Source organism: Lepidothrix coronata, unplaced genomic scaffold, assembly GCF_001604755.1.
Source record: "Lepidothrix coronata isolate B3197 unplaced genomic scaffold, Lepidothrix_coronata-1.0 Scaffold308, whole genome shotgun sequence".
In the NCBI taxonomy this organism is placed as follows: Eukaryota; Metazoa; Chordata; class Aves; order Passeriformes; family Pipridae; genus Lepidothrix; species Lepidothrix coronata.
Window position 1 is genome coordinate 51,017 of NW_016690488.1, and position 24,317 is coordinate 75,333.

The following is a 24,317-nucleotide window of genomic DNA, read 5'->3' on the forward strand; positions in this document are numbered from 1 at the left end:
AGGAGCATTGAGTTCAAACCCCTGTGGTCGGAGGCTGCAGGACAAGGTTTGCACAGGTTTATGCCCCGTAATCCCCTGTTTGGCAGATCCTGTGTAAACTGTGTGCAAACCTCCTTTGAAAAGTTCCTCCACTCTTCCTTGAAAACCCTAGGCTGGACCCCGGGGGGAGCAGAGCAGCCCCCTGCCCCAGTTGTCCCTGCTGCGTGGGAGGCAGGAACCTTGAAATACGAGCACTTAACTTTTTATTACCCGGTTTAATTGCTGCCTGACAGCCTAATCCAGCATTAAAAACACCAGAGCTCAGGGGAATACACCATTGTTATTCAACGTGTATCTCTCTGCTCTCCATGCTCAGAGGTCCCATCTGCTGCCTCCTTCTACCCACCTGGGACGTGCTGGCCAGTGCTTGGTCCTGCTGCTAGTGACCTCTTCCCAGTGGAAGTGGTGGGTGCCAGGAAGGGGGAACAGAGTGGGGCTGCTGTGCCATTCCCAGCTCCTGGCATGAGCCCCTGGGCAGCGAGGAGAGGGCTGGGGCTGTTGGAGTGAACCTGGGCAGGTGTTGGGGAACGGTGTTGATCATGGGCAGCGTAGCCAGGATGGAAATACCCACCTCTCTCCCCAGCTCCTGGTGGAGAGCTGCTCTGCAGATGTAAAAACCAGTTTGGGAAATCGCTTTTCTTGTTGGATACAGGTTTTGCAGGGTTTTTTTCTTCTGAGCTGCAGCTCAGTGTGCCAGGCTCGTGCCCAGGTGGGCACTGGGTGTGGAGGGGGCACGTGCTTCATGCTCAGGTATCCCGGCTGCATCCTCCTTGCTGGGGCTGGGTCACCAAAGGGCTGCAGGACCTGACCATGTGCTCTGAGCCTCATGGTCCATGGGAACAGGAGCGAAGCATCCCTCCCTCCGTGGGACCCTGCGCCCCAGCCGTTCCCTGACAGCGCTGGGGGGGCCAGGCAGGATCAGTGTGCTCAGGCCCGGGTCCTTGATGCTGTGCTGTGCCAGCAGAACCCCCTGCCCTGCACTGCCTGGGGGCCCCTGGCTGCCCCCTTCCTGCTGCCAGTGCTGTATCAAGAAAACAGAATTGATTTTCCTCCCTGCCAGCGCTTAACCTGGACTTCCCTGCGGCGGCGGAGGGGCCGATCACCGCGGCTCTGGAGAGGCCAGTGAGTTATAGTAATGGACACTCTGCGAGCTGTCTGTGCCGCCCATAAATCCATCCCCTCCTGGAAGTGCAGATGGTCCATAATCGTCCATCACCCCGAGCGAGCGTGGCTGGGGTGGGTTCCTCCTCAGAGGCTGCTGTTTCTGCAAGCTCGACGGAACTGAGCTCTCCCGAAATGGAGTGTGAGCGGCCCCGCTGCCACCGTGGCTTGGGGGAACAAACAATATCCCAGAGGCTGGGGCTGGAGCAGGCACAGAGAGGACGGTGGCAGAGCGGGGGGCATGAGCCCTCCTTGCTCTGGTTCTGGCAAGTGCAGGATGACCCCCAGTGAGGTGGGGACACAGGGGGGCTTTCCAAAGGCTGCTGCCCTTCTCTGCTCCCTGCAATGGTGCTGGGGCAGGAGCATCAGTACAGATTCCAGCTGTGGTGCCTTCTGACTCTGCCTGGGGACAGTGATAGCCCTGGCTCCTGCCCTACTGTCCTCAACCCAGTGGCTCAGGCTCTCTCTTGAGGCAGTGGCTTCTGCCTGGGGGTGGCAGGAATGGGCCCTCCTGAGCCATGAAGTGGCAGAGCCTGGTTAGCCTGGTGGCATTTTGTTGCTCCAGCAGCCTGGCTGGTGCCCGCTCTGTTGGCAGGGTCGTTGGCAGCATTTGGGACCTGCTCCAACTGCCCACCTCAGAGCAGGACCCCAACTGCCTTCCTGGGGTCTTGTCCCCTCTGTGAGCCCAGGCTGCCTTGCTAGCCCCAAGGTCTCTGTCCCCAGTCCTGGGCTCCTTGCTGCCCCAGCCCCTGCCTGTCCCTGTGATGCTGTCCCTGTGCCCATCCCTTCCAGTGTGCCACTCAAGCTCTGCCCCTTCCCCTCAGGGGATTTGCATCGATGGATCAGTGCTGGTGGCCACATTGCAGGGAGCTGGTGACACCCAGCCCTGGTGCTAAACATCTAGATTTGATCCTGGCTCGGTTATGGTGATTTTATTTGGTATTTAACATCTGGAATGTGCGTGTCTGCACTGGGGCATGTGGGTGGCTATGGCTTGCTTGCAGTTCACTGGGGTTACCTGTGCCCAGGACCTCACCCCTTGTGTGGTGGCTGTCACCAAGCCCTCTCCTGTGGGGAGGTTTGTCCAGGCACCAGCAGTCCTGAGAGTGGGCAGGAGAGCAGACCTGGGGCCAAGGACCCCAGCAGTCTGGCTCTTTGCTCCCCTCCTCGTCTCCCTCCTTTTCCAAGGGTTTTAGGAGGAGACACTGAGCTTTTTCCCCAGAGGCCCATCCTAGATGGATGCAGAGCTGCCTTTTTGGTGCTGCTGGCAGCTGAGCACGAGCAGCAGCCCCCCTTGCCGAGTGCCCAGATTGACCAGAATCCCCCAGCACGACCTTTAAACACCTCCATTAACATTTCTGCATCTTGCTTATTGCGCCGGGGCCCCGAGGCCCATGCATGGCAGGCGGCTGCCAGGAGCTCCGGGCACACTGTAATTGGGTTGGAGCTCTCGCCGTGGAGGGGTCTCTTTCCTTGAGTCGTGACCTGGAATTTGATCACGCGGCTTTTATTAGATTGTGAGACTGGTGAAGTGTAACTGTGTGGGATCAAAGAGAAGCTGATGCGGCCGCGAGCTGGGACCTGCAGGGCTGAGGGAGAGGAGTCACCCCAGGAGATGAAAATACCCCAGCAGGCTGCTGAGGGGCTCCAGCTCCTAATGGCAGAGCCACTCTCATGCAGCTAGTACAGCCCTCGTGCCTTGGCAGCTGCTAGAGGACAACAGGCTCCTCTCCTGAGCTGCCACCAGCCTCCAGGGCCATCCTGCCCTGTGCCACCAGCCCGGACCTCAGTACCAGGACTTGGACCCGCTGGAGCTTGGTCAGCCAGGAGGGAATGTCCCACTGGCTGTGCCATGCCCAAGGACACAGCCTGTCCCAACACATCCCCGGTGACTGCAGGTGGTCCTGGACAGCCCGTCACAACATGTCCTGGGGCCTGTCCAGAGGGTCTCAGCAGGACTGGTGCTGGCAACAGCACTGGGTGCCACAGCACCTGTTGCTGGGGTTGCCGAGGGCATTGCTGGGACTGGGCAAGGCGGGCAGGGAGAGCAATTGCAGCGGTGATTAATGGTGTGCTGGCGGAGCTGACAGCTCGCAGTGCCCGTGGTAGCAGGGAGCAGCTGGATCCTCTGCTCCCAACAAGTTGCTCCAGGCCCCTTAGGCTGCAGGGCCGTGCCTCGCCAAGGGCTCTCGGTGCCAGCCAGGCTGTGGGAGCTGTGCTGACAGCCTGTGCCCTGGTGGTTCTCCCCACTCTGGCTTCTCCTGCAGCAGGGAGGGCTTGCGGCCGGTTCAGAGATTCTGTCGGCATCACTGGGTTTATTAACCTAATAAAGCAACATTAAGTATCAGCACAGTGGAGCCCCCCGAGGTCTCTTTATGTGCAGAGATGAGCCGGGGGATCCTGGAGCCTCCATGCTGAAGGTTACTCTGTCACGCCAGTAGATGGAGAGGAGCAGGTAGCGCCGTGGGCAGGCCGGTGCACCACCGCCTCCCCTGAGTGCCCACCGTGCCGTGTTTGGGCACCCTGCAAAGCCCCTCAGTGCTCCTCTGCACTCTCTTGGGGACTGCTGGCCCTCAAGGGGCTGTACAATCGGGATACTGGTGGCGTCTCCCTCCACCATCCCTGGTGCCTGTGGCTGTCCAGTGCTGGAGGCAGGCTGGGAGGGCATCGTCTCACCCTGCGCCTGGCACTCTGCTCTGTTCCTGGCTCTGGGGAGCTTCGTAAAACCCAGCAGGGTCTCCCTTGACACAAGTTGGTGGAGAAACACCTGATCGTGAGCACCTCGTGCTCCTGGAGGGTTTGTGAGGGGCCTGGAGCGCCCCGGGAGCAGCCCAGGATGGCGGTGGCGTGGCCCACGGCCCGCCCGGTGCTGCAGTGCGTCCGTGTGCGTGCCGGTGGCAGGCGGTGCTCCGGCAGCATGCAAAGCAGGCCCTGTGTAATAGATAATAATTAATAGACTGCTCCAGCGGCGAGCTAGGTAAGTAGATAAATAATTTTAATTATCCTTGGGGAGGCTGTAAAATTCGCACACAGCCCTTTATTAAACTCTCTGTTTACAACAGTCATTTATATTGTGTGTCATTTTGCATAAAACCCCCTCGGGGCTGAATAACACTGTGTAGCACCGGCCCGGCACTGCCAGCATGGCTGCTCCTCAGGAGCTGTGGGTGGGAGCGCGGTGGGCAGGGACCTGGGGGACATGGGCACCCCAGCCAAGGGCACTTCTGGATGCCCAGGACCCCTTCGTGTGCTCACCTGAAGCTGAGGAACCAGGTGCTGTGGCTCCAGCCCTGCTGAGCTCTGCTCCCCTTGGGGTCCCTGAGGGGTCCCCCAGACCCCAACTCCTTCCCAGCAGGGTTGATGGTTTTGTGCTGATGGCAGGGTATTTTTTCCCCTTTTTTTGCGCATGTCTCTCAAAAGGACCATAAATTCCGAGCTGTGAAATCCCGCTGTGTCAGCAGTCTGCAAAATGAAGTGATATTAAACGTGACAAAAGTCTCTCTAATTCACCCTGGCCAGTTCCTGCTTCCCTCCCCAAAGCTGTAATTGAGAAGTGGAAGAATGGAGATTGCTGTTGTCCCTGCCTGGAATCCACTGAGCCGTCCAGGCTTGGGAATCTCATTAATTAAGGATTATTTACAAATAACTCTGCTCTGCTGTGCCATACACACTGCCCTGTCCGGGCACATGCGCTCCTGCCCCTCACACGCGTGTACACACGTGCTTTGTGAGCCCCTCAGCTCTGGGGCAGCGCACATCGCTCTGGCTCCTGTGGAATGGTTCAGGAATGGTTTTTGCTGGGGCAAGGGGATGCAGGATCAAGATCACTGTGCCCCTCACTGTGGCAGCAGAGCCACTGCTTGCTTGCTGCAGTGCCCTCTGTTGCAAAGCACCATATTCCATGCACTGATCCTGTTTCCAGTGTCAGATTCCAGCAGAGTCCCTGCCAGCATCAGGATGAGTCTTTGGGGCTTTGAAATCACTTTTACAGGAACAGTGTGTGTTTCTCTGCTCCCGGATAGGTTCTGTGAGGGCGTTTTCAGTGCTGGAGGGGCCACGTGATGCTTTTCCACCACAGAACCAGCCAGATTGTGCCCAGTGCCCTCTGCTTGCCTGGCCAAGGGGACGTGTGCCCAAGGCACCCCACAGTCCCTACCTGTGCCAAGCAGGCTGTGAGGAGGGGGTTCCTGTTCTCTGGAGCTGCAGCTTCCCTGGGGAGCACTGTGTCTGTGGTGTCTGTGCTCGCCATGCTCCAGGGACGGGGAGGGAGGGAGCTCTGCAGAAGGTCAGAAAATAACCTCAGGGTTTAATATCCCTGTGATGGGGCTAACATTTGTATTGTTAATTTTAAAATACTTTATTTCTTCTCTGTTAAGTCAGACTCATTTCCAACAGGCTGACTAACTCTCCCTCCCTAACTGCAGACTCATGTTTGATCATTTTCTTCTCTCTTGGGTTTTTGTTCCCATCCTGGGAAGGTCAGTAAGGACAACAGGACAGAGTGCTGTGCTGATGTTACCTGTCCAGGTGATCCCGGGGTATCCCTGCAGACTGGCAGCTCTCACCTTCTCTCCTCTTGAGGACACAGAGACGTGTCCCTGTGCCTCTTAGGAGGCCAACCCCCTGCTGACCATGAGCAGGGTAGAGGGGGTGGTTTGGGGCTGTATGCTGGGGTGGTTTGGGGCTGTGTGCTGGGGTGGTTTGGGGCTGTGTGCTGGGGTGGTTTGGGGTCCCGGTGCTGAGGTGGTTTGGGGACCCGGAGCAGGGAAGAGCTCCCCTGCCACGCCAAGCCAGGGTTATCAGTTAATTTTAGCGATCGATGCTATTGATGCTGTGTTAGCTGAGGAAGCCACTGGAGGGCTGTTCTTCCAACTCATTACATTTAGAGCTGAACTATCTCCTTTTTATATAAATCCTGACAAATAAAGATAAAATAGGCCATTTTCCGTAGAGCTGCAGCCCAGAGTCAGGGGTGGCACTGTTTGGGGCACCCGTGTCTCAGGATGAGCAGGGCCTGGAGCACACGTGCCACAGGCTGTCACCTCTGGGTCCTGCATGTCCCCTCTGCTGCATCTCTCAGTGGGATGGGAAACCTCCTGAGGGTCCCTCTGTGTTTCACAGCCAGAGGGTGTGGGACACCCTTTGGGGACAGACCCTGAGTATGACCATCCTGATGGCATCAGCACGGAGCCCTGGGTGGGCCAACGGGAACAGGACATGTGCAGGTTTCCCTTGGGCTGGCATCCCCGCTCCTCCTGGAGTGCACAGTGTGTCCACTGGAGCTGGGCACGCAGAGCTGCTCCCGGCCCAGAGCTGAGGGTACCCGCGGACCCAGCCTGGCGGCTGCAGGCAAACTCAGTGGAGAGGGGGATCTTTCCATTTACTCTTGTAGTTTTTCATTTCAAGATGAAATTAAGCTACAGAAAGAAACCCCAGACCTTTTTTTACAGCACCACATAAGCACATCCCTCGAGGGAGAGACACACAGAGGTTTTCCTGCACTTTGCTTGTCCTCGTGTCTCCGCACGACGCTTTCAGAATGCTCGCCCCTGGCCAGTTCCCCACGCGCTGGGTTCGGTGCTTTGGGGTTTGTTTCTTTTTGTGCTATTGTTTCCAATCAATTTCGTAGTAGGTTTGTGGTTAGGATAAAAGCCTTTCCTGCCCTCTGCTTGCTTGGACGTGTTTTGTGTCCCTGTGTCCCTGCTGATGCAGCCTGGGAGCAGCAAGGGTGAGTGGGGACCCTATGCCTGGCAGCCCCTCACCCATGGGTCACCTACCTCTGCTCCAGGGCTCACCCTGCACACGCATGTCCAGAGCCAAAGACACCCCAATGTCCATGGATCTTTTCCCACAGTCTGGTCTCACTCGGCTGCTTGGCATTCCTGCAGGTTTCTCCAACTGCTCTAGTCCCCCTGTCCCCACTGACTTCATCTCAGCCATTTCTCTGGCTCCACATCCCAGTGCCATCCCAGGGCAGATCTGTCTCCTTGTGCCACGTCCCACCAGGTTCTTGCTGAGAGGTTGAGCCGCAGGTTAATTTACGGTGTGTGGGGAGCGCAGAGGGGAAGAGTGTCTGCCGGCTAAATAAGTCATGAAGCCAGATCCCAACAGCACAATTAGAACCCTCCGTTAATGATTATTTATGGGGCTGGGAATGCTTATTTAACCTGACTATATTAAATATTAACCCAAATTATAATATTTATACCTGTATTTACACCAAAAGGGGCGGTGGGTGGCTGGGGCAGTGCTGGGCGGGCGAGGTGAGGGGTGGACGGCGCCGGAGGGACTGTGGGCAGCACACAGGGGTTATGGGGACCAGAGGAACAGTCGAAGCTCTGTCTCCCACCCAGCCCAGCCATGGCTTGCAAATAAGCAGGGACGTGGACTGCTCTTCGCCAAGTACCAATGGAGTACAATACCCATTGAACTGATTTCACTTCCAACTGGAAAATCTGTTGGCGAAGGGAACGGTGTTCCCAGCCTGTCAGGAGCTGAGCACATGCGCCTTTGCAGGGCACACTGCAGGACTGCTTTGCCAGAGCGTCGTGCTGTGCCCACACTGCCTCGGGGGACTGTTTGCTCTCCAAACCAGAGTGGGAAGGAATCACCTGGTGCTTTTGGGGGTGCAGTGTGTGGCTGCCCCATGACCTGCAGGGAGGATGAGCTGTGCCGGCCCCAGGTTGTGTTCTGTCCCACACTCTGCCATCAAACCATGCCAGCAGTCCTGGTAGTAGGGACTGGAGAGCCCTGTAGCCCCTTGCCAGGGTTGGTCTGTCCCCTCCAGCCCCTGGGATGAGCAGAGTGGCAGGCAGTGTGAGGCAGTGGGTCCCCCTGGACTGGGGAGGCCTGGCAGATGGCTGTGCCTACCAGAGAGTTCCCTGGGGCACCTGAAGGGTCCCAACACCAGCCCATGACACCGCCTGCCATGCAGAGTGCCTGTTGGGGGTGTGGAACCATATGGAATACTCTGCTCTGGAGTGGACAGAGTTGGCTGTGAAACCCTTTGGCTCCAGAGCAGCATCTGCTCCCTGTGCTGAGAATGGCAGGTCACGAAGGGACAAGGGCACAGTGCTTTGGGAGGAGAGAGACTCATCCTAGGGGTCTTCCAGATGCTGAAGGCAGCTGGGAGGAGAACTATAGCTGAGTTATGGCAGAGGTTTGGTGCCTTTGTGACCACTAATGCTATTTTCAGGTGTGCAGTCTAAGGATGGGGCTAATCAAACCCCCAGCATGAGCTGTTGGTTTGGGGTCAGAGGGCTGCACCCAGAGCAGTGCTTTGCTGCTTTTGTCTTCCTTGGAGATAGAGGTGACAACTGGGCTCACTGGCCATGGGGTCACCGCTCGGGGCTCCTGCTGTCCCCACTTGGGGCTCCCACTGTCCCCACTTGGGGCTCCCAGCTGCCTGTGCCCTTAGGCTGCCACATGCTGGAATGCAGCTCCTTATGCAGAGCTGTGGCTCTGGTGCCACCTCACAGCTGCAGATCAGTGCAGATGCCTCCGTGCTCCTGAGCTGCTGTGATTGTCGGTTCCGCAGCCCGTTGCAGATAAAATGATGATTAAAGGGTCCTACCCTATAAGCAGACAACCATGTTGACCTTATTTAGGCTCCTAATCAATTTGCCCCCGGTGTGATTAATTGAGATGCTTGCCATTGATTTTCTGTGAGACAGGAGTGGCTGAGGTGGGATTCACTGGGGTGCCTGCAGGGAGATCTCTGCGGTGGCAGTGCAGGGCTGAGCTGTGGAGTCCTCAGCCAGGCAGGATTATCCTCGGCCACGGCTCCCAGGGCAGACTCCTTCCTGCTGCCCAAGGGAGGTGCAAGGGCTGGTCACGTAGCTCCACATGGAATTTGGGCACCCTCCCAAATGGTGCTGTGGATACAGAACCTGGGAAGGATGATGTGCTCTTCTGAGTGAGGTGGCAGCTTGGGGAAGAGCCCCTGCATCCAGTGCCACTATCAGCCCCTCTGCAAGGGGCAGTGTGACCCTCCCCGAGGTGTGGCCCCCTCCCTGAGCATCCCCAGTGGAGATGCTGCGGGATCACCCATCACCAGGACCCCTGTGTGAGCAGCTAGAGTGGGAAAAGGCCCTGCCCAGAGCCGCACGGTGGGAGTGAAGTACCTACAGCACAGATGATTGGAAAGGATTTTCTAGCTAAATTGCTGAGCAGATGGATTTACCCTGGACTGGTCCTTGTGGACTCTGGAACATTTTCTCTTCTGTCACAGTTCCTTTTTATGACCTGCCATTTGCTCCAGCAAGTGAGAAGTGAGCCCTTGGCGCCCAGCTCCTGCTCCGGCTGCCGTTCAGGAACGCGGCAGCATCGCTGCCGGGAGCCACAGCTCCTTTTCAGGAAAGTGCCAGGGCCTGGCAGGATGCCCCTGCTCACTCTGGCTTCCTGGGCACACGGGGGCTAGCAGGGGCCAGAGGGGTGGGAAGGGGCAGTGCCGGCTGAGGCAGAGGGGTTGGCAGCTGCCGGCGGCGCAGGATGTTGTGCCAGTGATGCAGCCGTGAGTTTATAACGAGCCACCAGTGGTTACAGTGACCACCTGCAGCGGGTGCACAGCCAGAGGGGGGATCCGGCTGGGGCTCTGTGGCACTGGGGAAGAGTGAAGCCCCATCCCAGCTTGGTACACCCCCTCCGTGCTGGCAGCATATGCAGAGGGAGGGTGGTGACCCTGGGGAGAGGGCCGGCTGTTCTTCTCACTCCACCATCAGTTCTTCCATGCAGTGATTCTGCCACCAGCACTTCCACACAGTGATTCCATCAGTTCCTTCAGCTTCCAGTGTCCCAGTTGATGACTGGTATTTCTCTTTCTTAGAAGGGGAAGATCAACACCATCTACCACCCAAAGCCCTTCCCCTTCCTCCAGCAGCATTCCTGCCATTTACATTAAAGGCTATAACGGGTTGGAGTAAATGGAGCAGGTTTGCAATTAGTTTTCCAAGTACTTATCTCATTAAAGTAAATGAATTATTGATTTAGTGACACTCATGCTTTTAGTGAGCGGCACGGTGCCATCCCTGCTCGGTTCCCCGGCTCCTCACGGCGGGGCCTCACACTCCTGCTCCTGTGTGCACACGTGTGCAGGCACATGGGGGCGAGTGGCCACTCTGCCTCTGCCTTGGCCTGAGAGCCAGTGTGGGGTGTGAGAGTTGTGTCTGTGGGAGCAGGGACATGGCTTTGTGAAGGGGCCCCGTGGCGGTGTGGGTGGGTATTGGGAGCAAAGCCCCCAGGGAGGGATGGGCTGGGGACCCACATACTGAAGGCTGTGCCCAGTTCACAGTCTGGACCCCAGCGCTCTGCAATGCTGCAGTGGGCACTGCAGCTGTGCCAGGACACCTCCTGCCAACCTGTGCATGCTGTGCAGAGGATGATAAGGGAGGCAGGGGGGAAGGCAGCTCACCCATGCCACAGGCACTCAGCTTGCTCGTGTCAATCAGCATGGCACAGGGCTGGCGTGGGGCTGCCAGGCAGTATGAGGGGACTGAGGCTGCCTGTGGCTTCTCCAGCCATCCGGGAACTCACCAGGCAGGGAACGGGGGGTGTGGGGTGTGCTTGGGGCTGGCACTGCCCAGCATAGCATGGCTGCAGGAGGGTGAAGCACTGATGGGCTGTTCTGGAGCCAAATGCTCATGGCTGAGCCTGCCACCCCCGGCCAACTGCTGATTCAGCGCTTTTGGGCTTCTCTGTACAGAGATTTAATCTCTCCTGTAAGATAAAATAGTCCATTAATGGAACCTGCCTGCTTGGAGCCGCCCCTCACCGTGGTCCAGGCAGGAAGGGCTGCACTGTCCTGCTGAGGCTGTTGCTGCTGGGAGCACTGAGAGCGGCCTGGGGGGTGCCCAGCCCCACACGGGGCAGCTGGACACACTCCCCTGTCACTCCTGTGCCCCTGTGTCTGAGGTGGGGTGGGATGGGAGGCTGTGGGAGGGATGCCAGTGGGATGAGCCGGGAATGCCACACTCCTCTGGCAGTGCTTGCCACGCCAGCTGGTGCCATGCAGCTCTGCCATTGGGTTCCCTGGTCGGCATGGGTGTTGGAAGCAGTTTGATCTCCTTGCTGGAAAGGAGAAGGTGGTGATGCCACAGGAGCTGCTGTCACCAGGTGGGATGAAATGCTGGGGACCAGCAGAAGTTGCAGGAAGGATTTTGGGTTCACAGCTGTTACTCAGGCGGGGTTTGGTGACGGGTGATGTTGGCATGGGCTGTGCTGAGTGTTGTGGTGCTGTGCCCTCCCCTCCGCCCCCAAGGGACCCACGGCTGGAGCTGGTGCTCAGCCCCGTGCTGGGACCCTGCCTGTCCCCACAGCCGGATTTGGGAGGGGGTTCCCAAAGTGGGAGCAGTGCCGTGTTTTGTCCCTGTCCCCAAGATAGGACTGCTCTTTCCAGACTGGAGCCACTGGTTCAAGGATTCTCCTGGCCAGTCCTAGAGCCATCCTGGTGATGGCCCCTCACCAGCCCTGCTGTGAGAGCTGGGCTCCTCTGGGCACTGCATGATCATCTCCTCCACTCTCAACCAGCAGCGTGGCACAGCCCAGGCTCAGCCGTGGGCAGAGCAGGATAGAGGGGAGGCACATCCCGAGATCTGTGGTGCAGGAGCCAGCCCCCACCCCAGCCCCTGCCCCTCCTGCCCCCACCTCCAACGCTGCTGGGAACGGGGCATTTTATCTTTCTTAGTTTAAAAAAAAAAAAAAAAATTCTCATTTAATTAAAAGTGTTGACATTGTGCCTGGCCATCCCACCCGCTGGAGAACGTGGTTATAAATTAAACATTAAACCTTTAATGGCCCATAAAGAAATATTCGCTGCTGTTCTGTATATGGGGATATAAATAGAGAGGGCTGCGGGGGGAGGGGCGAGACATTATTTTTCCTCAGCCAGATAATCTTTGCTAATGAATTTAATTAAAATCAAAATTAATTTAGGATTTTTGGTGGAGGAAAGGGGGGTCAAAATGTACTTTGAGAAACTACCAAGAAGTTTCCCAGCAGATCAAAACCAGGCCTGCCTCAGGGTGTGCCCCATGGGTGCAGCGTGGGATGGGGGGTGTTGGGGTGCAGCATCCATGGGGTCCGTGCAGCTGGGTGACATGGGTTGTGTTTCCTGTGAAGCCCCCCTGATTTGGATCTGGGTGGTTTTAGCTGGGTTGGGATCACCTGTTCTGGCAGCAGGTCCCTGTGAGGCTTCACAAGGCTCCAGCTGGAACCAGTCAGCCCAGAGCTCTGCCAGGAAAGCAGGGACTGAGGCAAGATCTCCCCAGTAACGCCCAGAGCTGCTCCTGCCCACCTCCCATCAATGCTCTGCCAGGGGTTTCCCTCTCCCACTTCGGTGCCTGTGGACAGGGAGGCTCTGGCTGAGCATCCCACTCCCTGCAGTGCCGGGACCACCAGAGATTTCTGCCTGGGCTGGTGCTGGGCTCTGCGATTCCCTGTCTGTGCCAGCGAGCACGGCACATCCCAACTGCGGCGCATCCCGGCTGCCGGGCCCCGCGCTGCCCTGGGGAGCTTCTCAGAAGGCGCCTTCCTTGGGAAATGTGTTTGGGAAAAGCGGCGTTACCCATCGCTGAGCCTCCCCCAGGAGCGCATGGCGTCAATTATTCATTGTGGAAGAGGCAGGCTGTGCTCCCAGCCCTCCCAGCCCTGCTGCTGGAGCTCTGTGCCTGCTGTGCCGTCTCGCGGTCCCAGCCGGGATCCTGGTGGGCGCTGCTTTGGCGAAGCCGAGGAAGAGCTCAGGAGTGGTGGCTGCAAGGCAGGCAGCTCTGCTGAGCCCACGACTGCGGGGGTGTCCCCACACTGCTGGGAACCACGGAGTTCCCAAACAGCTTTTTTAGGACACCCGTTTTGCAGAGCTGGATCTGCCCTGGCCTCTGGGGCTGGGGAGGGGAGACTCCCAGCCTGGCAAACAAACCGTGCTGGGCAAGAGCATTTGGGAGGGATTTTATCATAAGAGTGCTAATGGAAGTCAGCACCAGCCTAATGAGCTGTGCTCCTCCATGAATCTGATTCATTGAGGCAGGAATTACCATAATTGATTATCCTGCTGCGTGGCTGAGAGCCGTGTTTGCTAACACAAGTGCCTGGGAACCAGCTCTGTGCTCCCTGAGCCGCTGCCATGTGTGGCTGGGCCTCCGGACCCTCCGTGGGCCGCGCGCTCACCGGGATCGGCCGCGGGTTTGGGGCAGCACCTGGGCCTGGTGTCCCTGCACCCACACTCAGCACCCAGGGCTGCCTCATCTCAGGGTGCTGCTCCTGGTGTGGGGGTCCAGGTGTCACAGCTCCATCAGTTGGGAACGGAGTTGTTGGGCAGGTGAGACTCAGCACTTCCAGGTCACCGAATCAGTGGTTATGGACACGCGCAGTCCTCGCTCACTCCTTAACCACTCCTGGGATGTATCAGCCATTCTCATTATTTCTGAGGGTCTGACATGATTGATGAACATTTGCATTGGCCATGCTGCAAAAGCTAATTAGTTGAAGTGCAGCTTTCAGGAAGTTTTCTTTGAAATTTGGCTTAATTTTCCAAGAAGTGCCCGGAGCCAGGACGGCAGCGGAGCTGTGTGCTGCAGGGATCGCTCTTCACAGGACCATGTCACTGTGCTGGGGTGGACAGAAGGTTTAGGATACACCAAACCAGCTGTGCAGCCATGGCTTCAACGATGGCTGTGTCCTGTCCCACGTCGTGGATGTGCGTGGGGCCAGCTGTGCCTTGTCTCACCCCGTGTATGTGTGCAGGTCTGTGGCTGTGCTTGCAGGGTCCAGGGGGCCAAGGAAGGGGCCCGTGGTCTGTGGGAGCTGGGTTGGGTTTGAGGTGCACTGATGGAGCTGGAGGCGGGTGTTCTGAGCCTGTCCAGGGAGCTGGTGGGTGCTGGTGCTGCTCGTCTGCCTTGGGTTGAGTCCCCAGCCTGGCCACTGGCTCCTGACCAGCACAGGCTTCCCAGCGCCTGGGAGGTAACACTCACATCCATACTCATATCCCAACATTGTGCAGTCGATGAGCAGACAGCATTGACTGTAACAGGTTAGTGATGATGTTCATTGATTTTAATTCTTCCTCCTCTTTCCCGTCTTTTCTAGAGACCCCAGCGCGAGCACCGTGGGAGGAACTGAGCTGAATAAAAGGTACGGAGTGTTTGGATCCAAGTGGCTGTACTGGGCTCTGCCTTGGCTGCTCCAGGGGTCCCTCCTGCACGCTAAACCCTGCATGTGAGGGGCAGGTGATGGGTGCTCGGCACGAGGCTGGCCGGGACGGGGCAGCACCTCAGCCTGCAGAGCAGTGGTCAGGGGCAGGTGGGCTCAGAGCCACGCGTGGGGGAGGGATGGGAGGAAGGCTGCCTGCTCCCCTCTGCCAGCGGCCCCAGTACCCCACCCCCTGGGTGCTGAGCCCCCACGCAGGCGTGACACAATGACGTAAGTCCTGCGTGAGGAGAGCTGAGGCTGCCATGTCTGTGAGTGTCCGTGTGTGCTGACTTGCTGTCTGTCTGTCCGTCCATGCTCTGCGCAGCTCCTGGGAGCCATCCCTGGGGAAGCCTCTTGAGGGGACCCTGCCCTTACTGGGGGGGGCAGCAGCCCCCAGCCCTGTAGTGGCCTGGACCTGGCTGTTGCCCACCACAGGGGATGTTTGCCCCCAGGGTCCTGCAGCCTGTGCTGGGAGGTGTCACAGCAGCTCATGGTGCCCCTGGGCTGAGGCAGGTTGCGTGTGAAAGGTGGGCCAGATGGGCTGCCCTCTGCCAGCCTGGTGTCTGCTGGGCAGATGAGAATGACTCCTTCCCATCATACCCTCGTGTTGCTGGACTTCACGGCAGTAGGAGGATCCTGTCACAGAGGGGACACCACATCCCCCAAGGTCCATCCCGCTGAGCGTAGCACAACCTGTGCTCCCCTGTCAAAGCTGGTGAAGCAGAGGAGCAGAAAAAGCCGAGGGGCTGGGAAGGAGGAGGCTGGTGCATCCATTGTTCTGGGTCCCGGCATGGGCTGGGGATGCCAGTGGGACCAAGGAGTGGTGAGGGCCAAGGCAGTGGTTCTGGGCACTGGGAGCTGCCACCATGCAAACTAATGCAGGAAAGAGGTGTTGGGGCAGGTAGCACTCCCGTCCCTGTCACCTACAGGACAAGGTTGGAAGTGACATGCTGGAAGGGGACTGTGGTCTGGAAGGGTCCTGAGGTGCTGTGGGAAATGTGGATAAAGAGCTGCTCAAAGGAGCAGGAAGGCTGGGGCAGGAGCAGGGCTCGCAGGGAGCATAAACCAGGAGCCAGCATGAACGGGATGAAGGCTGGGCTGTGGGGGCGAGCCTGGGGGCACGTACTGGTTGGCAGCAGTGGTGTGGGCTGCAGGGCCGGGGCTGCCCCCACCTCTGGCTCTCGTGTCTGTGCCTTGGCAGCACTCCCTGTGCTGAGGAGAGGGCTTTGCTCCCTCCCAGTGTCCGACTGCGTGCGGGGTCGGGAATCGCGGGTCGGTCCGGTGGCTGCGGTGCTGGAGCGCTGGGCTGTGGCCACACGGGTGCGTCTGGAGAGGAGACGTGTCTGCGGCGGAGGGGAGGGCAGCAGGGTGGGTTCCTGCGGCTGAGCTGCCCCACGACTGGTCTGGGTGGGAGAATTGAGATGTGGCACGGGGAGCTGGGTGCTGTTTGCACAGGCACCTCGGGGTGAGGGGTGTGTGCAGGGCTGGGGGGCTGCAGTGGCAGAGGGTGGAACAGCACTGGGGAGGTGCATCTGCCCCTGCCCTGGTTCCAGGATGATTCTACCCCCCTGCCCACTGACAACCTGGATTTTGGCTGCTGGTGATTGAGGAGTTCCATTCTGCTGCATTTGCCCCGTCTGTCTCACACAACAGCAGGGGAGGTCTGGCAGGCTGGGGGGACCCCAAGACATGGCTGAGGCTGCATTTGTAGGGCACAGAGAGGAGAAGGTTTGGATCAGTGAAATATAAGAGGGAGCAAGGAGCCCCCCACCTCAGCTGCCTGCAGTGGTGCCTTTGCTGCTTTATCACCTCTCCCAGTGCTGAATTATTGAGTGTTGCTCTCGTTTATTGCCGTGCTGGAGGAGAGCTGCCTCTGCCCAGCACTGCTCTGAATATGATTATGGGGCTGGAGATGTCAGAGCCCGCTGGGCCCTGGAGACCGATCTGCTGCCCCCCTCGCTCCTGTGCTTCCCTTATCCTTATTTATTCTCTCGCTCCCGTGCCTGGTTCAGTGCTCATGGTTCCCTCGCTCCCTCCACTGTGCAGTGCCCCAGGAGGATGGAGATTTAGTGCCTCAGGAGCAGCACTGCCCAGCTGCTGAGCCTGCAGCATGTGCCGGGGGCGACTGGGGGCTCGTGCCCCACAGGATCCAGCTACCCCAGGACTCCCCTGACTTATCCCCATGGCTGACCCTGCAGCCAGCTCTCCTCTGTGTCCCCTTTGAGATCTCCACTGGTCGTGCTGCTCTGCCCTGTGGGATGGGGTCCTGGACGTCTATGGGGGGCATGGCTGGGCTTTGAGGGATGGTGGCTGCCCTGTTGTTGTTGGGGATTCCTGGGTGCCCTCTCATGCAGTCAGAGGTGGCCGCATCATGGGCTGCAGGGACCGTCCCCATTGCTCCCCACTGCACAAGGGGGCTGGTGCCTGCTGGCTCTGTCCCCCTTGGGCCACTGCTCGGCTGCTCCCACAAAGGGGGGGATGCTGGGCCCCCCCAGGAAGCCCGTCCCGGCAGGACCTTCCCGACCACGGCCCAGCGTCCCTGCCTGCTGGGAGCAGAATGGGAGCAGGGGGCTGTGGAGTCTGCTGTGGCCAGGGGGGCCAGGAGCCGGCTGGCACCTCGCAGGTTAACCGCGAGCAGCGGATTCCCTTATTGACAGGGTAGCTTGAAAAATGCTGAGGCAGGACATCGGCTCCTCGGAGTGTCAGCGGAGCCCACGCTGCACTGGCGAGTGCCCACGCTGCTGCTGCTGCGGCCCCAACGCCCAGCCTGGCCCCGGACCCCCACCCCAGCACCCCTCTCACCGCTGGGGTCGGTTCCCCTCTCACGGTCGTCCTTCCCTTTGCTCTTGAGGACGCCAGAGAGGATTTCATTTTTATTCCTCCTCTCCCATTTTTCCCTGGGGTGGATAAGCTGTTGCCTGCCAGGGCTGCCCTCCAGCCCCTGCCCTCCCGCAGCAGCATGCTGGAGGTCGAACAGCGGCTCTGAGCCGCGGCGCTCACGCCGCAGGGAGGGAGGCGAGCGCGCAGGGCTCCGGGAGCGCCGGCCGTGGGCGCTGGAGCCGGACAGCCGGAGGGGACAGAGCCCACCCAGGAGGGGCGGCGGCCAGCGCAGCCAGCATCTGGAGCAGCCCACTGCCCTCCTGCCGACCCCACAGAGCAGCTCAACACCCGGCCACCAACATGATGATGTATTTTTGGGTAGGTACTTCCGCCAAGGGTGGGCACTTCCCTCCCTCTCTGCCGGGGTTTTGCTCAGGATTGGGGTCATTTCTCGCTGTTGCTGCTCCCTGGCTGTGCTGCCGGTCAGGGAGAGCTTTCCCTTCTGGCCAGGCACCCGCAGCCCACAGCTGCAGGCAGCGGGCAGGGGACGGGCTGCAGTGCTGGAGGCAGGCCTGGTGTTGAGGAGGAACGGAGCAGCGGGCTAATGTCCCTGCCCAGACATTGTGCCCTGCTGAGGGCACCTCCAAACAACCCTTCTGCCTCCCCGCTGCTGCCTTCAAGCCCCACACAGTGCTGGCCACAGGCAGAAGCTGCCTCCCATGCCCAGAACCAGTCCCCTGCCCCAGCTGTGCCATGGTGGTGGGCAGTGGACTCTGGAGCCTGCCTGGGGGCTGTGTTAGGCAGGGGCACGAGTCTGTGGTGGCAGCGGGATGTTCAGGTCACACGTCTGTGTGGAGCAGCAGCCACCTCTCACTGGGTCTGTGCCCTGTGGGTGCTCACCCAGGGTCTGATCGGATGCTCGTGGGGTGGTCCCCACACTTTATCTCAGGCTTGAAGTTGATGACCGAAGCTGTTGAGGTCCCTCCACAGCACTGCAGGAGCTGGGCTGTGTCAGGCTCTGTACCATCCAGGGGCCTTCCTGTGGCATCCCGGCCCATAACTGGGGCTGAAGCCAGTGGTGCCAGCCCCTTCCACCCGCTCCCAGAGATGGCAAGGGGCTGGGGGCTGCAGCAGTCTGTTGGAGATTACACATTCCAGGGAGTTGTGCTCCCCTGGATTTGTGAGAAGGGAACAGAGTGAGCAGAGCCAGGCTATGGGGGGTGTGGGGAAAGGAGTTTATGGGGAGGAGGAAGAGGATAATGCAAATTCATTGTTGCTCAAGGAAGCAGCTTTCAGGCATAAGGTGCTTTGTCATGAGGGATGTCAGTGTGCCGCTCTGGAGCTCTTCGGGGCTGGCAGAGCCTCCTGCTTTGGTGCTAATTCTGCCCAGGGACTTAACGACCCACCACAGCTGCAGGAGTGAACCGGAGCTTCCGCTTGAGGCTCCGTTGGCACCATGTGGCTTCGCGGAGCTCAGCCGGGCAGACACGGGCAGCATGGGGTGCCAGTTCCCGTGGGAGCTCCAGGCACAACTCCCCACACCACACTGGCTCTGGGGCAGTGGTGCTTAAGGGTCCCTATTCCCTGTCCCATGCAGTGCACGGAGCCAGCCTGCCTGGGACAGCCGGTCTGGGCTCTGCGCGGTGGCATCCCCAGCTCTGCTGGGAGGGGCTGGGCAAGGGCTGTGGTCCTGGCAGAGCAGTGAGTGTCATTCATGGCATCACAGGAGTCTCTCCATCGTGGTGTGGGAGGAAGCAGAGGGTCCGGTGTCCCCTCGTGGTGGGAGTGCTGTGGTGGCAGGAGGCAGTGGGTGGCTCAGTCACTGACATCACAACAGGCTGAGATGCCAAAGCAAAATGTCTTCAAATGAGCAGTAATTGCAGGGAAATAAAGAGCACGTGGGGTGAGGGGAAGGAGGGGTCTGTAAATATTATGATTTTTAAAGTTTGCCCTGGAGTCCCAGTGCTTGTTTAACACTAATATCCTATCTGTGCATTTAAAAAGCCTCATAATGAGGATGTAGTGTTTGCTCCTGGAGCAACTCCAGCCCGGTGCTCCTCCCTGACCACCTCACCTGTCTGCTGCTCCAGTGGGTCCCAGCCCAGTGCCCACATTGGCATGCCACGTGTACCCCTGCTTGGGGTTGCTCGGACTCCCCTGTCCTGTCCCATGTGCTGACACCCCACAGCCTGCTGCCAAAGCCCTCCAGCAGCCTGAGAGGCTGGTGCACATCTTAGGGGGTGCATTTTCTTGGGAACTCTTTGTCAGGCAACAGAGCTGGTCTCAGAAAAGAGGGGGACTCTGGGATGAGGCATTTTGGGTCCCTGGGTCTGTAGTTGCTTGTTCCTTGCATTGCCCTCTGTCGTTCCTCTGTCGTTCCTGCGTTGCTCTCCATCGTTCCTGCATCACCCTCCATCATTCCTGCGTCCTTCTTCATCCACGCTGGGCTTGGCAGTGGTGGTGGCCCTGGCCCTGGTGGTGGCCTTGGCCCTGGCAGTGGCTCTGGCCTTGGCAGTGGCAGTAACTCTGGCCCCAGTGGTGGTGGTGGTGGCCCTGGTGACCCTGTGACACACATGGTGCAGCCGTTTCCCCTGCCATGGCCCCCCCACACTGCCCACCTGGCCCACGAGCTCGAGGTGCTCAGCAGCAGCTGCTCTGCCACGGTGCTGCTGCTGCATGTTAATTCTCATTAAATTCAGGGAGCCTAATTGCCATTTCATGTAAATATTTTGTCAAATGAAAGGGCTTCTGGAAGGGTCGTGCGGGTGGAGGCGAGGAGCCAGGCAGAGTGACAGCCAGGGGTGCCGAGTGTGTCCCCGCAGGAGCTGCCGTGTGTCCCACAGGGGGTGGGATATGGCCGGCTGCTGGAGGTCCCTGTGCACTGATTACTCGTGCCAGATGATGGGGGACATAGGATGACTGCAGCCAGGGCACTGTTTTGTAGAGAGCACTGAGGGTCCTCTCCCTGCCTGGGTGGCTGAAGGGCAAAGGAGGGAGGGGTGACACGGGGGGCCATAGGACATCCCCAGATGGTGGCCCAGCCACTCTCCTGCTCTGCATGGTGCTGGCAGCTCTCGACAGCAGTTGAAGGTGCCCAAGGCCCCGTCCTGTCCCCCACCATGGGCCATGAACTTCTCAGTGAGGTGGATTTTTTCCCTGGATCCCATTAAACTTCCACATGCTTTCCCTGCATTCCTGCTCCCCTCCCACTGCCACAGCTGCTGTCTCAGATACTGGCCATGTCGTGGTAACAGTCCCCTCCTCACCTGGTGAGATCATGCCTGGGTGCTTCACCTTTGGGAATTCAGAGCAGGTGGGGTCTCCAGTGACCCCTGAGAGCTGCTGGAGTAGGAGGAAGGAGCGGGGAAAGATGGAGAGGAGGTTTAACAGGGTGCAGAGGAGGCTTGTTGGTCCCTTATCGCTGTCCTGGTCTGTGCCCTGCACTGGGGCAGTCCCTGCAGCCAAGGCACTGGGGACGTGGGACCCTCCCCTCGCAGCACAGCGGCTCAGATCCGTCAGCACCTTCATCTAATCGCTTTATGTCTATGACTAACTACTAATGAGCTTTTAATTAATGAATGCCATGGCTTGGAGGCATTCTGGAGTGGGTGGGAGAAGAGGATTAGGCGGGTGCTGTGTTCCCTGGGTGCTGCCGGGCCACTGGCACTGCACTCGCAGGATGACCCCGGGGAGGCCGGAGCATCTGACCTCGCGGTCTGACCTCACTAGTCTGACTTCACCAGCCCTTGTGGCGGTGGCTGCACCTCACCTGACCTGCAGCCCTCTTTTAGCAGCTCTCCCAAGCATCAGCATCCAGCTTTGCCCCGTGGGTGCGTGCTGTGGGGGGCCATGGGGGTCCTGTTGAGCACTAGACACTGGGAGCCTGCGCGGCACCAGCCCACCCGTGGCTGTGCCCCCACGGCAGGTCCATGGGCACTGTGTCATCCCTCTCTGGGAGAGGATGAGGGATGGGTCCTGGTGAGGAGTGCAGTACCAGGGGCTGGATTTCCCATTGCATCCCGTGGGTCAGGATCTGGACATAGCATTGGGGCAGACCTGGGAGGGCAGCAGCTCTGACGTGTGCTCAGGGCTTAGTGCAGTGTGTGAAGGACCCTGGGCACCTGGATGTGCCGCAGCCATGCCATGCCAGCAGCCTGTGGCACCACCCGCTCGGGGGGCCTGAGGGGGCCGGGGCTCCCGGCAGACCTTGGGGCCTCGTTCCTGGCAGATGAAGGGTCCAAATGGTGGAGTGTGCCTCAGAGGGCAGCCGAGCTGTTCTAGCATTTCCCTGGGAGCTGCCAGCACTGCACTGGCTGCTGGTACATCCTGGATACCTGGAGCAGCTGGATGTGCCGCACTGTCCCCGGCAGGTTCCCTTGGTGGTGGTTTGGGGGGGGTGCGTGTCAACTGTCCCACTGCAGGCTCTGCCCCTTGGCTTCAGCACCAGCACAGTAGCCAAGACCACTCCTGTCCCAGTGCCATGTTGTTCTCCCTTTCCCAGCAAACAAAACGAAGGAGCCCTCAAGGGTTCATTTAAAATAAATAAAAAGCTGGGAATTGTGCTGATTTGAAGGAAAGGCAGCCCCATCCTGCGTGGGGGAGCACAGTGCCAGCCCAGCCCCGAAGGGCAGAGAGAGATGTGCTGAGAACTGCAGCCCTGTGCAGCTTCTGCCTTTGATCGTATATCTCACACATGCCCTTTGCTTTCCCTCTGCTGATATTTATTAGGTTTAATTTTACTGGGACGCGGCTGTAAGTGAGACAGATGGAACGGGGTCTGTGCGCCTGGTGAACACATCTTAATTAAACAGATAAATAAACTTTCATTCCAGGAGGCTTCAGTTTCAGAGGGTCTCCTCCAGGGCTGTGGCTCCGCTGGGCTGGGCAACCCTGACCAGGGCTCCTCGGGGCTGGTGCCACCGCTGGTGCTGTCAGCTGGGGCTGTGGCACAGTGTCACTGGGAGCAGCAGGGTGAGGGAAACCGGCCGCTGGTGGCTGGGAACACGTTCCCCACTGGAGCCGTGGGATTGGTGTTGCCCTGCCATACTGGAGTTCCGTAGGGCTCCCTGCTGCTGTGGGGCATCTGCAGCCAGGCAGGTGTTGGCGATGGCTGGAGGAGGGAGAGAGGAGACTCCCAACATCCCACACTCCTCAGTTCCCAGAGCTGGGCCCATTTTGCTGCTGGCTCAGGGCAGTGCCAGCACTCGTGGTGCTGCCACAGGCCAGGAATGCCTTTGAGTCACCCTGACCGGAGCCAGGCTCTGGCGCGGGGGAGGATGGGCAGATTACCTCATCCTGGAGCCGGCCTCTGCCTCACGTGGTTTGTTTGGTTGGGCACCGCCAGGCCGGCGTGCTGGGCAGTGCCCTGCCCTTGTCACCTCCGGGAGCTGCAGGGCCTTCAGAGCTGCCCATCAGCTTGCTCAGGGTGCCCCTCACCGCTCAGGGTCTGTGTGGTGCCTGGGTGCGTGCAGGTGCCTCGGGGGGCCACTCTCCCCTCAGCTGCTTGAGGGACTGAGGGAGGACCCACTTGTGCCTTAGAGAGCTGTCCTACGTCCTGCCCCGGGTGCTGGAGACTGTGGCACTGGGGCCGTGGGGCTTCCGAGGAAGGGAGCTGGAGGCGAGCGGGAGCACGGGGTCCAAGCACTGCGGTGTGCCGGAGGGGCCACTGCGTCTGTCGTGGTCCTTGGAGCTGGGTGGCAAACGGTCATGGTGGGACACCCGTGCTCCTCGCAGGGAGCAGTGCCCAGGGATGCTCTTGGCAATGGAGTGGATGTCACTGCTGGACCCTTTTGGCGCTTGATTCTGGTGTTGACAAACCCTCCCCCAGCCTGATATCCCTTCCCCAATTTGGCACCTCGTGGTCCCTATGAAGTGTGGTGCCCCCAGTCACAGAACCCCACAGGAGGGGCTGGCACTCCCTAGGCCCCAGACACTGCTTCCTCAGGACAGCTCTTCCAGAGCAGGTTTTTCCTGTGGCTCCGGGCCGGCCGTGCCACATGCTGCCGCTCTGAGTGTCTGCAGTAGAAACGGGAACCGCTGTGAGTGTACCAGGACACTGCAGCATGTCACTCTGCCTGGGGATACTGTGGAAAATCCCAGCTCCAAAAAGGGCTGGTCGTGTGCTGGAGGCTCCGGCGGAGACAGAGCATCAGCAGCTGCTGGCACAGCCCTGCCTTTGTGCATCATATTTGGCCAAGATGGAAACTGAGTTGAGCCCAGGTTTTGTTTCCCACATACCCCAGCAGAACACCATCCTGGTGGCCTTGGCCATGGCTCCAGAGCCAGGCATGATGCAGTGCCAGGGTGTGGGGTGCTGGGGAGGGACCCCTGTGCCAGTGCTGAGCTCTGTGGCACCAGAGGGGGCCAGGGCTGCTGTGGGGCCGTGGACGGGTGGAGGCGTGAGGTGGGACGGGGACCGGAGTGAGCACAGGTGTGTGCCCACGCCAGCGGTCCCTCACGGGCACCGGCACGTAGGCCATTGCCATGGCAGCTGTGACAGCGGTGTGTGTGGTGTGGATGCGTCAGGGCTGCTGGCAGCACCGCAGGCCCCTCAGAAACGCCAGAATGCCTCTCGAGCTCTGCCGGGGCTGACCGCTGGCCAGCCGGTGGTTCTTGGGGCAGAGGGTCCCCATCGCTCTGGGGAACGCAGGGGAGCCAGCACCAGCGGGCAGGGCCACTCATGTCACCCCAGGGTGCAGGGGTTCCCGCAGCCCTCCACGCCTGGGGGACCGGCAGGCTGGCGGGGGGTCACAGGGCCCTGCCTGGGGCTCCACACCTCGGCAGGGCCCGGCAGCTGTGCCCAGGGCACACAGGCGGCGGTGAGGCCGTGGCCGTGGCCGCTCCGTAGGGAATGCCGTGGGCTGCCGGCCCTGCCCGCGGTGGCGCAGGCCCGTGGTGGTGCGGCAGTGGCTGCGGGGCCATGCGGGGCTGCAGGCGGGAGCGGGTCGGTGGCTCCCGGGGAGGCGGAGCTGGGGCTGCTGCATGGCTCCCGTGTCCCTGCCGTGCCGGCTCCCACCGAGAGCGTGGCGCGTGTGCACGTGTCCGGCGGTGTGTGCATGGGGAGCCCCGGCGGCCCTGCCATCGCGGGGGCTGCGCGGCTGGAAGTGCCGCCTGCTCGG

The 24,317-nt window shown here is 59.8% G+C and overlaps 1 protein-coding gene across 7 annotated transcripts in view; it reads left to right on the forward strand.

Annotated features, from left to right (window-relative positions):
* Positions 1–24,317, forward strand: part of RBFOX3 (RNA binding protein, fox-1 homolog 3) — an 88,780-nt gene that overhangs the window by 44,673 nt on the left and 19,790 nt on the right. For all 7 annotated transcript variants that reach the window (XR_001878469.1, XR_001878472.1, XR_001878471.1 and 4 more), the window contains exon 3: positions 14,278–14,322. The gene's annotated coding sequence lies outside the window, so the exon portion shown is untranslated. The remainder of the gene's footprint in view (positions 1–14,277; positions 14,323–24,317) is intronic.